Below are 13,924 nucleotides of genomic sequence, written 5' to 3' on the forward strand. Positions count from 1 at the left end.
ATAGTGTGAATTAATTAAAGTGACAACATCATATTAGTTTGTGAAATGCGCACCAGTGAGCCGGTGCGAAATCCGCCAATAAACATTGCAGGTAAATATGGAATATTGTATTAACATTCTAATTATCTATGATTTTTGTAAAGTTTATTTTTTCACTTAAGTAAATTCGATTTAATAACATGTCCTCAGAATGGACACGCACGATATCAACCAATAATTGTACCAAAATAATTAAAAGAATCATAAAATAGTATTAAAATATTGCAGCAAGTAAATTGCGAAAAAAGTAATTTTTAATAAGCGAAACAATGATTAAACCAACACAATTATTAGATGTTATTCTCCTTCGCAAAGTATTATTTCTTCAGAGTGTTCGCATAAGTGTCTTTATTCACTTTTCTAAATTATTAACTATTTACTTTTTAACACTCGACATATAAAGTGTTAAGTTTCATAACATATTTCATTCGACGAACAGTAAACATGTTTCATTTTTTAAATATTCTACTTTTTATTTTCTTTGCAGATTTTTTAAATAATTTTAGATACTAATTAGGTTTAGCATAATATTTTTAAGAAAATAAATCATGCTCTTAATATCGTATAAGAAAATGCTATTACCTTCTGGAGTAGTTGTCTTTAGTTTCTATTCATTTCTGAATACATTTAATTTTTGGATAATGCTTATTTTGAAACTAGTGGGTTTTTCGGGTTTTTCAAGGAATGGCCTCGAAATAAAGCTTATCATCTTTTTGGATAATGCTTATTTTATTAATGATGTTAAATTTGGTTTACATTATAAAACATGACTTCAAAGTTAACTTGATTAATTCAAGCTCACTAAAAGATTTAAATGTACAACTTGTTAAATACAGAATATTTTTATAGATATACCATACTATTTGCTCAAACCAGTCGATTCACTTGTTCAAACAACGTAATAATCCGAAAAACGTGATAATAAATTATCCACACATTAATAATAAAATGAAATAATGTCATAAATTATCAGGCATTTATTCTAGAATTAGGTAAATTTATGCTAACGATGGTAATCAAAATGCGTTGGTCAGTCACACAATACAAAAATGAATCTATACAGGGTCTTGCACTTGAATCTTGTTCTTTGATTGCATATCTTGTATTATACTTAGAAATTTACTCAAGAAATTGAACACATTTGGAAAATGGTTTCAAGAATTACTAGATACTAAAAGTCTGGTTCGTGTCTAATTTTTGTTTTGTTGACCCCTGTGTAACTCGGCTTTTTAGCAACGCTTTTTCAAGTAATCTCTAAACCCACATAATTTTTTATAGAACTAGTTGATCGATTTGAGTTCAATTAATTGAATTGATATTTTTTAACTAAAAGGCGGATAAAGTCCACAGTATTGTCAGGCATGGGAGTCTGCGATGGGATCTAATTATAAGTTATTAAAAACATAGCTTTGGCAAGTAAAAATGTGAAAATAATTAGTGTAAATATGTCGTCATAATTTTTTTCTTTTATGCAACGTAATTTCTAAAAAGGCTTCTCAAATTGGAATGGACTAGGTTGTCTTCACAAACAATCCTACTTTCAAAAAAAAAAATTAAGTATCAATTTGGACAGCAATTAATTGATTCTGTCATACGCAAGATTAGCAGTAATAAATTGCTGTCATAAATATTCAATACACTTAACATAAAACATTATGCAAGAATTTATATTTAACATATAAATAACTCCTAGCTAAAGCCGCATAATTCACGACTCATTTTTGATAATGTTCCAATTTGTTCCACTTTATTAAATACGACTTATACATTCAGAACATACGTCTTATATCCGGCAAATTAAGCAAAATTGATCCTTGAACTTGAATGTGGTGAATTAAAGATTTTTTTTAAATCCACTCAAATTTGCTTGCAAAATCACTTACTCAATATTTTGCCAGCTATCGAAGGATCTTTTCATGTAAACAGGAAATTTGGAAACATTTTTGTGCTATGAGTTAATTGTGTGTCAATTCAAATATGTATACTAAAAATAAATATATACTTTGATAATAGTAACTTTGACCGTGATTCCCATATTCTCATCTTGAATAGTACAGATGCTCAAAAAACCGCATTGATTGGATATTTATTCATTAAGACAAATCGCAAAAGTCAGTTTCAATATTTTACCATATTTCGGTTGGGACAAGCAGACTGAAGATAAATTCTCGTTATAATAAAAATAGAAATAATAATGTTAGCAGCTGATCAAAAACAAATTTCAACAAAGTGTCAGACATTTGTTTTCGTAATTTCTGGCTCGTTAATTCACGACTACATACAACAACTTAGTAAAGAAAATAAAGATTCATTCGAAATCGTGACGGCTACTTGGCAGATGTACCTGTTTTTAATTTCTAATTGAAACCTGTCAGCCTAATTCTAGCAATAATTAACTCTTATATTAAAATGCGGTTACAGTGACTGACAACGAAGTTGTCTGATTGGCCACGTGTAAATGTTAAAAATTGCCAGACAACCTGGCAAAATATCCGGCACAAAAGCTGCATCCATGGAAAACACATAAATTGCACCAAAGGCATTATTTAACTAGCAGTAGGTAAATGCTACGTGAGAATTAATATATTTTTTTTGCGGAAATTTTTCGGTGTAGGCTTGAATAGTTCATGCATAAATATTTGCATGAAAAACGTAAAATTAGTCCAAAGCATTCGAAACCTGAAACACTGAACTTTTTTTCTTTTCCTACATGGTTTGTTTTGTACGTTAATGTAAAAACAGTTAATGGATCCCGAATGCCTCCCTAAGAAACATTGTTAATGGACTAAAATATAATATTAATCAATCAACTTTTGTGGCTATTAAATAGTGACCCCTAAAAATGTGGAAACTATCCTTGATATAAAAAAACACATAAAAAATACTACAAGTGTACATCAAGCTTCAATAAAATCACGTTTCTTAGTAATAATAAAATACGAAACTTTTTAATTGACAAATTTTTTGAAAATCCTCAAATTTTTCGAGAAGACAGCAATTAAAACATTTCTCTAATTTGGATTTTATTATTAGTCTTCGACCAGCATCGCAAATTTTTTTTACATATAGTTTCATCTGAAGCTAAAAATGTATAAATCAATAACAGAATAAGAACTCAATGTTACAAAGATCTAAACACTTTAATCTTCTAAGACTAATAAGACTTCTTATAGGTACAAGGTGAAGCTACAACCACTGAAGATGCTAAACGGAATATAAAAAAATGACCTGATTGAAATTGAGAGGCACAATAATGTTCCTCTCAGCTTCCGATAATTTATTTATTTTCATTAAAATTCATAATTTATTGTAAATTGTGTAATAAAAACTGTAAAATCTTATGAGGGGGTTAGGGGGAAGAAAAATTATCCGAGCGATGTGGGACCTCTAAGCTCCTCTAAGGGCTCTCTCTAAAAATATTTAAAAAGTCCTTATTTTCGCTAAAACATAAATAACTTATTTACACTGTTTTTATCGATGTCTTGTATAGATTTAAATCGTCGCCTCAGCCTCAAAACTGTAGAGTTCACATATGCAATTCCAGCCTTTGATAACCTGCTTAAACTTATCAAACCTCTATCTCATATAAACCTCTATCCTTATAGTATCTCTTCGGATCAGTAAAAAATGTTGCTCCCAAAACAGCGCTGAAGTTGCCTAGCTCGAAAACTTCTCTAAAGAATCCCGATAATTCCCGCTTGAAAATTGAGCGTACCGAAATTCAGTTGATTTTGAACCGTTCTGGCGGCGTTTGCTATTCGTATCAGCTCTGCGGCCTGAATTTGCCGAAAAGCGCACGAACTTCGGCTTTTCAAGAGAAAAGTTGCAAAAATGACCGGACGACGAAGCGAAACTTAATTAGTGCAAAGTGATATTTTTGGTAAGAAAACCAACTCTGATACATTATTAGTCATTAATTTCCTTATAGGCGAGGAAATATAAATACCTAAACAGCTTTGGCGGTTAGTTATTTAAAAAAGTAGACTTTCAGTGAACACGCGTGGTTGAACAGGTCTTAAATTGCATTTCCAAATTTATCTTTAATGTTCTATTTTTAACGGCTTAGAGAAGAATTTCCATTTAATCCGATCGTGGGGCGTCCAAGAATAATATTTCTCCGTTCAAGTTTAAATCAATAAACCGTTTCTGTACTTATTGCACGTTTTAATTGCTAGATTACTTTTATTTATTTTTCGAGAAAGAAATTTTTAAGTTTACACTTCTTTCTGAGTATGGGCCATATCCTGCTTTGCTTAATAGGTTTTAAGTAAAATCAAACCAATAAAAGCGATATAAAAATGATCCAATTTATGACATACATTTGAAAATTAGGATAATTCACTGCACTTCATTGTAGTTGTATTTGATTTTGATTGATTAATTGTTTTTGATACACTCGGATCGTTGATATTTTATCAGTTTAGATTGTACCTGAATGAGCATGCTTAATGATATAAATTATTAATATTTAATATATCGCAACTTTGTCTCAAGACCAAGGTTTTTCCCAAAAATTATTTAGATTTGGCTTTGTTTGGCGGCATTAAAAATCTAATTAATACGTACTTAAATTTATATTACTTGAGAACTACAACAGTTTCAGAAGAATCGGTTGTTCTACTGATGCTAAAGCTTTTGGCTCAAAGCTTTTGTTTCACCAGTGATCTCTGAAATATTTGTTCTCCAAATGGGGCCACCCTATTTTATTGCTCTTACAAAATAATTATATAACTAAAATACTAACTGAATACTTCTTTATGATGAATGCATCAATAATGAAAATTCATAAAAATATAGGGTGTTTGCTAATGTCACTTTTATAATAAACTTGTAAAAATCTCACACGTAAATTTATCGAATTGAACGAAATTGAAGAGACATATTATTAGAACTTGCTATAGAAGACATACCAGTATAGGGACTATTTAACTTCAATTTATCCGATGTTCCCTTGCACTAGAAAGAAGGGACACTCTTATGTGACTACTACTAGATTATCTATTTTATTAAATGTACAAGGCCTTTATTCTCACGAGAAAACGAATAGAGTTTTTTTATTCAATTATTCGTGACATAAAGAATTTGTTTAAATGAAGTTTATATAAGATAAGAAAATTCAGTCATCGAACAACTAGACTAATAAATTAAGTCACTAATAATCGAATTATTTTTTAACTCGCCGAAGAAAAACATTCAAGTATGGTACGAAATGCACTTTAATTATTTGTTTTATGTTATCGGAAATCAGACTTTTCGGTCAGAACATATATCTTTAAAATGGGCCCGTGAAAAGGCACACATTTTTACAAATTTTAAATTTAAAAAAGTTCAAACATCGCATTCAAAGTGCACTGCTGCACCTCTTGTTCGAGTTCGGGTATGAATTGAGGCAGAACAGGGCAGAACAGTGCGGAAACACTAAAAATAATTTTTGTATACATTTTTTTATCCACCCCAAACTCTGATAGACTACATGCGTTGGCAGTTCTTCATCCGATCGACGTGGGGATTTATTTCACTATTGGTCGCTTTTTATAGCGATTCAATTTACTATTATACTTACATTTTTTGCGAAGTCGCCGCCTTCCAAATTAGGTATATTTATTTTGTAACAAACATTATATTTAACAGAATTTAATCAGTAATGCAAAATAAATAAAATCACAAACAGTGAAACTTCTACTGCTAATGGAGTACTATTATTTGCAACGCCAATTTTATGAAAAATGAATTCATCTGTAAAAAAAAACAAACAAATTTTGGGACAGAGTATTTTATTTACAGATATTTCCAGGGCCCTTATGCAAAACTCAATTCTGGCTTGAAATTCCCCTTCGAATAGTTCCTGATGAAACTAGATTTCATATGGATGAGACTTAAATGTTCGAATTACACAGGGAACAATGGTTCAGCTAAAACCAATATAAGAATCTTCTATAAGTGTAGCGATTAGTTGAAATGTATTTTCCTCATTTTTAACTACTTTCCTGTTTGTTTCTACCCACTTTTGTATACGCCACTGCTCACCGGTATAAAATGTTTCAAAACTTTTTTCGAAAACGTTGATTTGGGTGATTGTAATCACAAAACCATTGTGAAGAACATTCAGAAGCAAGTATGCAATTTTATAAAAATATGTCTATGCAGAGAAGTAGGTACATCAAGAATTTTTTTCGCTTCAGAATACACTTCTTTTCTTCAACTTTTTACCCAGTATTTCACAGAAAACTGTTGAATTTCTGAAGTAATTTCCATTAATAATTTTCTCACTCGTCGATCCAATTGTAATTAATCTGGAAAACGCTTGAATGTCGAGGATTGATGAGATCATAATATTTCCAAAAATGTAACGTTTTCTTCCGGAAAATGTTAAAAATATATAAGGTGTCCCATTTAAAAAAGTGAGGAATTTGAGTGGAGATTTTCAGAAAGATGTATAAATTTTCATTAATATTAAATTTGTAATACGTAGCACAAGGGTAAAAAGTAATAATAGAACAAGTTACATAGGGGATAGTTATACAGGGGTGGATAACTTCTGAAGCAGTCCTACAACTTTTTAGATTTATCCTACATTTTCTCTAGACAAAATTTTAATTTGTATACTAATATATAGTATAATTAGAAATGTTAGCTTCAGTTGAAGTTAATTATAAAATGTGGAACGAGAATAAGATGGGACACTGTGGATTCGGATTATCGTTTTGTTTTCTATTTCGTAGAATTCATATTTATCCACCAACACAGTAAATTAAGTTTTCACCCACAACAAGATAAATTGACATAAAACGGCAGTCGTAAAGGTTTTATTTTTAAATTTAAGAGGAGTTTTGACAAATGGATTACAAGAATCATAAATTACGAAAAAAAGCTTCAGGCAAATGCTAAATTTATAATATGAAGCGGAAAAGTGTTGCACTCTATACCTAGTTATAATTCCAACGAATTTATATAGGGTGAATCCGGAAAAAATGGAAATATTATGCACATTACCATCTCCATTAAGGCGGTTTTCCAATACCCAAAGACCAAACAACCAATCATTTATTAGGCCGCATCATACCTACGTGAAACCGACGTTTTGTCATTGTTGGATAATCTGTACCTATGAAGCAATTAAATGCACAATAAATGCTTATTTTGCTCGACATATGCGTATATTCTTTCCATTTTGTCCTCAGTCACCCTGCAGATATCTTACTAATATATTATTAAGAACATTCTGTTTAGTTAAGTTATCTGAAACGACTATTGTAAGTTTTAACAAGATACTAAAATTCCTACATCACTTGCGATACTGCTGCATGTTTTTATCTGAAATCTCTGAATATTCTGGTTATAATTCCGAAACATTTCCCAATAATCCAAAGCTCGCCGTTTTAATGCGATCGGTTTTCAATCTAACAGACGCGACGAGGATCCAAGCTTGGATGTTTACGATGAATAAAGTGCGTTTGATTTCGTAAATTGGTAATTTCATTTGTATATCTTTTAATAGGACTGAAAGCATTATCTCAAATAATTGTTAGTAAACATCTCCATTTAATTACAAAAAGCGTATATGTATTGATCGATTAATTATTGACCACATATATTTCTGGCACGCACTTTTCCAAAAATCACTGCTGATAACAAATAGTGTATGCTAATTTTTGCCAGCTCAAGAGTATTTCCTGTTTTAATCCTGTCTATTGTTAACTATCACTTGCTGTTGAATAAGCGCCTCGTTTATTCAATATAAATTTTAAACCTGAATTCTTATTGTGATTTTTCATATGCTGTTTTAATAATTTCTTTTCTACACGAATATGTATGAGGTGCGTTGTTCCTTTAATTGTTTATTATAAAACAAACTGTGAACAAACCATATATTTCAAATTCATTCGCAAAATGAAACATTTTGAACATGTAATTAATGGCAATATTATTTTTTTCAAGTAACGACTTAGATTTTAACAAAAATAGTCAGATTGCAAAAGTAAGTTAAATCTGTATGTTTCTGTTCATTCATGCAAACTGCACATGTTGTAACACTACGTTGAGCAATTTGCAATTGAAGGCTTTTTGACATGGTCTATTTTTTTAAAATAATAGCTTTTCCGGGTTACTTCTAGGTTTACCGGAAGTGTCATTATTCCACTTTCATATGTTTTTTATTTGTTTTTTTTTTCGAATTCGTAACTCTTACTGCAAACGTCTGGAATCCAACGAATTCTGAACTCTCAGATACTATAATTTAATTTTCATTGATTACTTTAATTTTTTTACGTTTTTGTGCCTTGGCTAAGCTGTCAATATTTGTGTGCATAAAGCTTCTTAACCAAAAAACTTTTATTAAACATATTTAAGCATAGGGTTATATTAAATATTAAATAGCTCTTAGATTTTAAATTAAACATTTTCGAAAAAATAAATCATTTGATTTAAAATTTAAAATATCTAAATTTTAAATTAGTTTAAAATAGTTTCGCAATATGAAGTAGCAGCCTAACAACTATTATTTAAGACAAATAGACAATAAGCGAAAAGTTTTCATTTCCAATTCTGTAAAATCGATTACACTACCTTTCTGCATACGAATAGGAATAGTCCATCCGCATACACACCCTGTAAAATATTTTCATTTTGAATGACAATATTTCATTTATTACATGGACAATCCTTTAATTAAAATAATCCACGGTTTATTATATACGAAAAATTATTTCGCAAATTTCAATTTGGCTGTTAAAAAAAAGTTTCGTAACTCAAAAGAAATGAATTAGGAATTACATAAAATATTCAGAGTTTCTCTTATTTGGATTACACATAGTTGCAAGTAAATTCCTTTGGTGAAACACAAATTATGATTTCAGTTACTTTTTACAGCATTTATTATTCCAGCTGCAACTTCAAAAATAGTTACCTTTTATGCGTTATGTGACAAAATAGAAAGCTGAATCTTTTCTCTACATGAAAATGCGGCAATTTTCAGTTAGCTTTTGTAGCTCCAATTTAATTAAAAACTATTTTATTAATGGTTTTGAAAAAAACAGAACGTTTTGTAGCTTCATGACAAACACCCCTGATCTTATTTATGTAGTTTTTCTCTCCAGTTACCCATTTATATAGTATCTTATATCTTGCTCAGGTCTCCAAATGATCGTGCTTATGAACTACTGACATAAATAAATGGAAAAATTTTTTGTATGTATTATTCTTGAGCTAATCCATAAAAGTCGCAGATGGTTTTAAATAGATATTCAGGAAAATTCTTGGCAACAACAACTTCATTAAATGTCATTACAACTATCATTAAATTAGGTGTTTTACTGTTCCCGCTGCCTTTAATTTGTTATATTTTAATTATCATGTTTTTGACGCGGAAAGCTTGTACTTGACTAGTACTAAATGAACATAGCAAATGCCATTTTCTTTTGCTTTTAGCATTTGTTAATATCGGAAGAACTTTCGATATTCGGTTTCGTTCAATATCTTTCGACCATTGCCAACATTTAATGGAAAATAATCTAAATACCTTCTGGAAGAAGTTTCAAGTTTTATGCTCATGGAAAAAAAGTTATTTGAGTTGTACGTTAAAAACAAAAATAATACAATCGACAAAGTTATGAACATATGAAACCAATGTAAAACCATGCCAACAGTTTTGCAATCGAATATTGGATAAACTTAAAATTACGGATATTAACAAAACTGAAATTGGTTCTTCAACGGCTATTTTTTATTACCCGTATGTTTTCTCGGGTAAAACAAGTACACTCAAAATACCCATAAATTCCCTTAGAGCGCGTTCTTTATAATTGAACGATTTCGAAAAACGAATGAAGTTTGCATATAAATAGACAATTCCACAAGTTCGAAGGAAACGAAATCAGTACAAGCTTTAATGCATTTGACCTGGATTGTTTACGAGATAAATTTTGCAAGATTATGCCTGGAAGCAAGTACCTACTTAGGTCGATTTCGACGTATTCGATTTAATCGAACCGACTCATATTTGGCTGTTGTTTTAGGGCTCTTTAACAAAAGTAATAAATAATATTGATTTGTTTTTTTCATGTTAGTTTTTAACTTATAATTTTTGGGGGTAAGCGCCTTAAAAAGTATTGAGAATTACTCTGCTTAAAAAATTATCAGCTAACTTTCTAAAGCGTTTCAGTATAAACCGAACGGGATATTAAACTCAACATGTTAAGCAATCTAAAATTAGAGATGAGATAAGATGGGGTATAAAGAAGAGAAGAAGAAAAATAGAAACTTAGCAACGAAATATGGATATGTGGAAAACAATGCTAGATTTTACAATGAAAATTTAGAGGAATCTAAAACTTCAATTTTGTGGACAACCCTTTAAAAACTTGGATAAGATCTACTGAAAATTTATTTCAAACGAAACATCCTAAAATCATGTAAATACAGGCCAAAACATTACTAATAAACTGTTTACAATTTAAATTTATCATTTTTCGTATGGACAGGACTGACAAATATGTATTTTTTTAAATTCTCAAGCACTCTGTCCATAGACAACTGCACAACAGAAAGTTGTATTTTTTAATAGAAAAATATGTATGCTCTAGTAGTTTCCTTGATTATTAATTTATAGGGTGAATCTTATGTAATGGTACAATGATTGGCACTACTAAATCAATTTAACAGTGTTTAGAATAACCACGTTTCGAAAAAGCGAAAATAATCCTTTATTAAACAGGGCAACAACATCTGTATACGCTTGCCACGTTATACAAATAAACTAATCATTGTAAAGAAATTTTCAATACAAATTTCCCATAACATAAACATGCATTGGTGTGTTGAAAAATCTAAATGGAATGCTAAAAATTTACAAGCTAAAATTTATGTAGCCATTTAACACTCCACTGCAACCCACAACAAATAATTTTCGCTTTGAAAGCTGCTCCTATTTATTGCTCTTTATTTTAGAATTCGCGGAAAAAATTTCAATTGCTTTCAGTTATAGGCGGAAAGGCAGTCATTTTATATTAGAGTTAAGTAAGTTTTTTAAAGTGAAATTTGAAGAAATATATCAATTTGAAAAAACTGAATTAAATTAAGTATATGTTATTTCTTTTCCAGAAATAATGAGAAATTTATATTTCTGGAGCTGTTGAAACTTAAAGTAAAATGATCCATACAGAGAATATAAAAGTTCCTTCTAGAGGAAACTATTTTCTTTTCGAACAATTTCAAATGAAAGTACTAAAAAAATCCACTCAAAGTTTTCTTTACATTTAGAGGAACAACTGCCATTAATAGTGGGCACCGTACGAAAGGGAGCTTTTATATGTGTAAGTATAATATAGAAAGTGAGAAAATATCAGAATGAAAACGTATACACTTTCATACTATTTGCGTTCAAATATTCATCTTAATAAAGACACTAGTGGGTTGTTTTAATTCATCGATTTGAAGTTTTTACTTAAAGAAACAGTAAATTTTGCAGTAAGAAAACTAATTTATTTGAAATTTTGCGCCAATGCCAAAGCAAATATCTTAAAGACAACATACTTCAATTAATTGAGCAAATTTCCAACAATGAGCTTTTCCTCTTTGTTTTAAATAATTATTTGCAAGCACGCGTAAAGATTGTCATTTTGAATAGATAGTCAAAAGTTGAAATTGATAACTTAAGTAAACGAATCAACAGATAATCAATCAAAATAATAGACTATGTATTATAAACCGTCGACAAGGTTAAGCTCTCTCAAGTTTTTATTTATATTGTATTTGAAACAAGTTTCTCAAAATCAATGAAGCTAAATAATAATTTAGTTGTATAATCATTTTATCTGTTTAATAATAATAGTAGATAAATTGGGAAAATCTATAAATTGATTGGCTTATCTAAGCCCTCAGCTGTAACTTCAGTAAAAACAAGTTCTCTAGTTAAATCCGGAATGAAATAAAAATGAAGAATGTTTTATCGAAAACTAGCAATAATTTCTTTTGAACTAAATTTTGATGTTAGTATTGGTTTTACTTTTCAACTTGCTATTGACACCTCTTCCATTTTATTACTGAATTATGAAATTAAATAAATGCTAAACAATTATTGAAAACTAGGAACTCATTTTTTGGCGTACGAAATTTGGGTTCAAAGTTATTGATATTTAACTGATATAATAATAAATTAATAAAAATAATGGCAAATGTGAAATACGTAAGAGAATCTCCACGCCAATATGGCTTTACTTGTTAGGTACTTATTAGGATGTTTTCCATGCAGCTCTCTCTATACATCTAAATAATATTAGATAGAAATAAGAAAAAATCAGAGGCTAGACAAAGGTGCTTCAAAGGCCTACAAGATTATTTGTTTGAATTGATGATTTTTTCACCAATAATTTCTCAATGCGTTTCAAGCAGAAATTTATTGCTTCACATTTGTTTACATTTTTGCACTCTTTTAAGTTGAACTGGATTGAATCGCAGTGTTGTTCACTCTTCAATATCACTGTTGTTTTGGATCGATATAATCTGAAACATGAGCTATTTTGATTTATTTGTCACGTATCGTGATCTGAAAAGAAATATTGCGCGCAAAAGCATCGTTCTTTGACCCAATAACATAATAACTCGAGATATTTTTAGGTATTCTAATTCATTATATGTTGGATATTTTTGGAAATCTTATGGCCGACATGCTTTCGTAATTAATTTAATGTCAACAATCATTCTGAAACGCTTTGGTATTTTTATGTTTGTTAGTCAAAGTTCAGTTAATGAAAACGAAAAAACTTTAATTAAGGCCGTGATTACCCTCAACAGGCAACTTGACACCATGCCATTATGTCATACTAAACAATTAAATATAAATATTCAACTTAAATTAGTCATAGGGGTACTATAAAATTTTATCTACCAGTTGGGACCACCCGCATACTTCCTCTTCTTACTAATAACAAGAAGGATTTCATCAATAAAAACAATATTACTTGCTGTAGATGTACAGGGTGACATTATATGCTTTTCAGCTATTTTGGCTACTTATATATAGATTTTATACACGGGGTCCTGTACCGAAGTCTAACTGTTTTTGATATATTTAAAATGTTATATAAAAAAGCACAGTTGCAGCCACTAGAAAAACTATTCATTTTTCGTATAGGAGAATATATGTTACTTAATTTGAGTCGCATTTCTTGCAGGAAATTATTTACTTTAATGGAATTTTGGCAAATTTTTGATAACTACACTAGTACTTTTCGATTCTTCCTTTCCGTATTAAGAAGCCGTATTATGCGCTTAGTAAGTAGGAACGATGAGGTTGACTCTGAATGAAGTCAATTTTCTGTAGGTCCGAGACAACAACTCTTGATAAATTGGTAAATTAACTGCATCACTGCTAGCATCCAACAATAATACATTGTTATTGATGGGTTAACGCAACAACAAAATACCATAAATCGTTGGAAACCCTGTCACTGGACTTTTAAGTTAATTTAAATAAAATACTTCAATAATATCACCAGTAGTTTAGACTATAAGCTCCGCTTAAAAACTGCCGGACACCAAGGAAATGTTTTTCGCGACTTAAGTGATTTTTAGAAAATAATGGACATGTTTTTAAATTGAATGCAACAAACTTGGATTTTTACGTTTGCTTTGCAACTTGTAATTTTCTTCGCTTATATTAATTACATATAACTGTACGACGATGTATGCTTATATTAACTCCAAATAAAAATTATTACAAGTGCCAATGCAATCAAACAAGTTGAGCATTTGTTTTTCTTTTTAGTTTAGTTAACAAAAATCAATTAAGTTAATTATAAACTCCAGCGATCTAATTTATGTCCAACATGAAGCAGATTTATGTAGCCTTCATAATAATGTATGCTTGAATGTGGGTATGTTTAGAGAA

The 13,924-nt window shown here is 29.9% G+C and overlaps 1 protein-coding gene across 3 annotated transcripts in view; it reads left to right on the plus strand.

Annotated features, from left to right (window-relative positions):
* Positions 1 to 13,924, plus strand: part of LOC109542865 (aminopeptidase N) — a 25,740-nt gene continuing 11,816 nt past the window's right edge. Inside the window, exon 1 of one of the 3 annotated variants that reach the window (XM_048668125.1) lies at positions 1 to 91. The gene's annotated coding sequence lies outside the window, so the exon portion shown is untranslated. Of the gene's footprint in view, positions 92 to 3,741; positions 3,920 to 11,253; positions 11,349 to 13,924 lie in introns of those variants that run through there. The other 2 variants (XM_048668124.1, XM_048668126.1) reach the window with 2 other exon arrangements.

Source organism: Dendroctonus ponderosae, unplaced genomic scaffold (assembly GCF_020466585.1).
Source record: "Dendroctonus ponderosae isolate FM_Combo_2020 unplaced genomic scaffold, Dpon_F_20191213v2 Dpon_F_20191213_7, whole genome shotgun sequence".
NCBI lineage: Eukaryota > Metazoa > Arthropoda > Insecta > Coleoptera > Curculionidae > Dendroctonus > Dendroctonus ponderosae.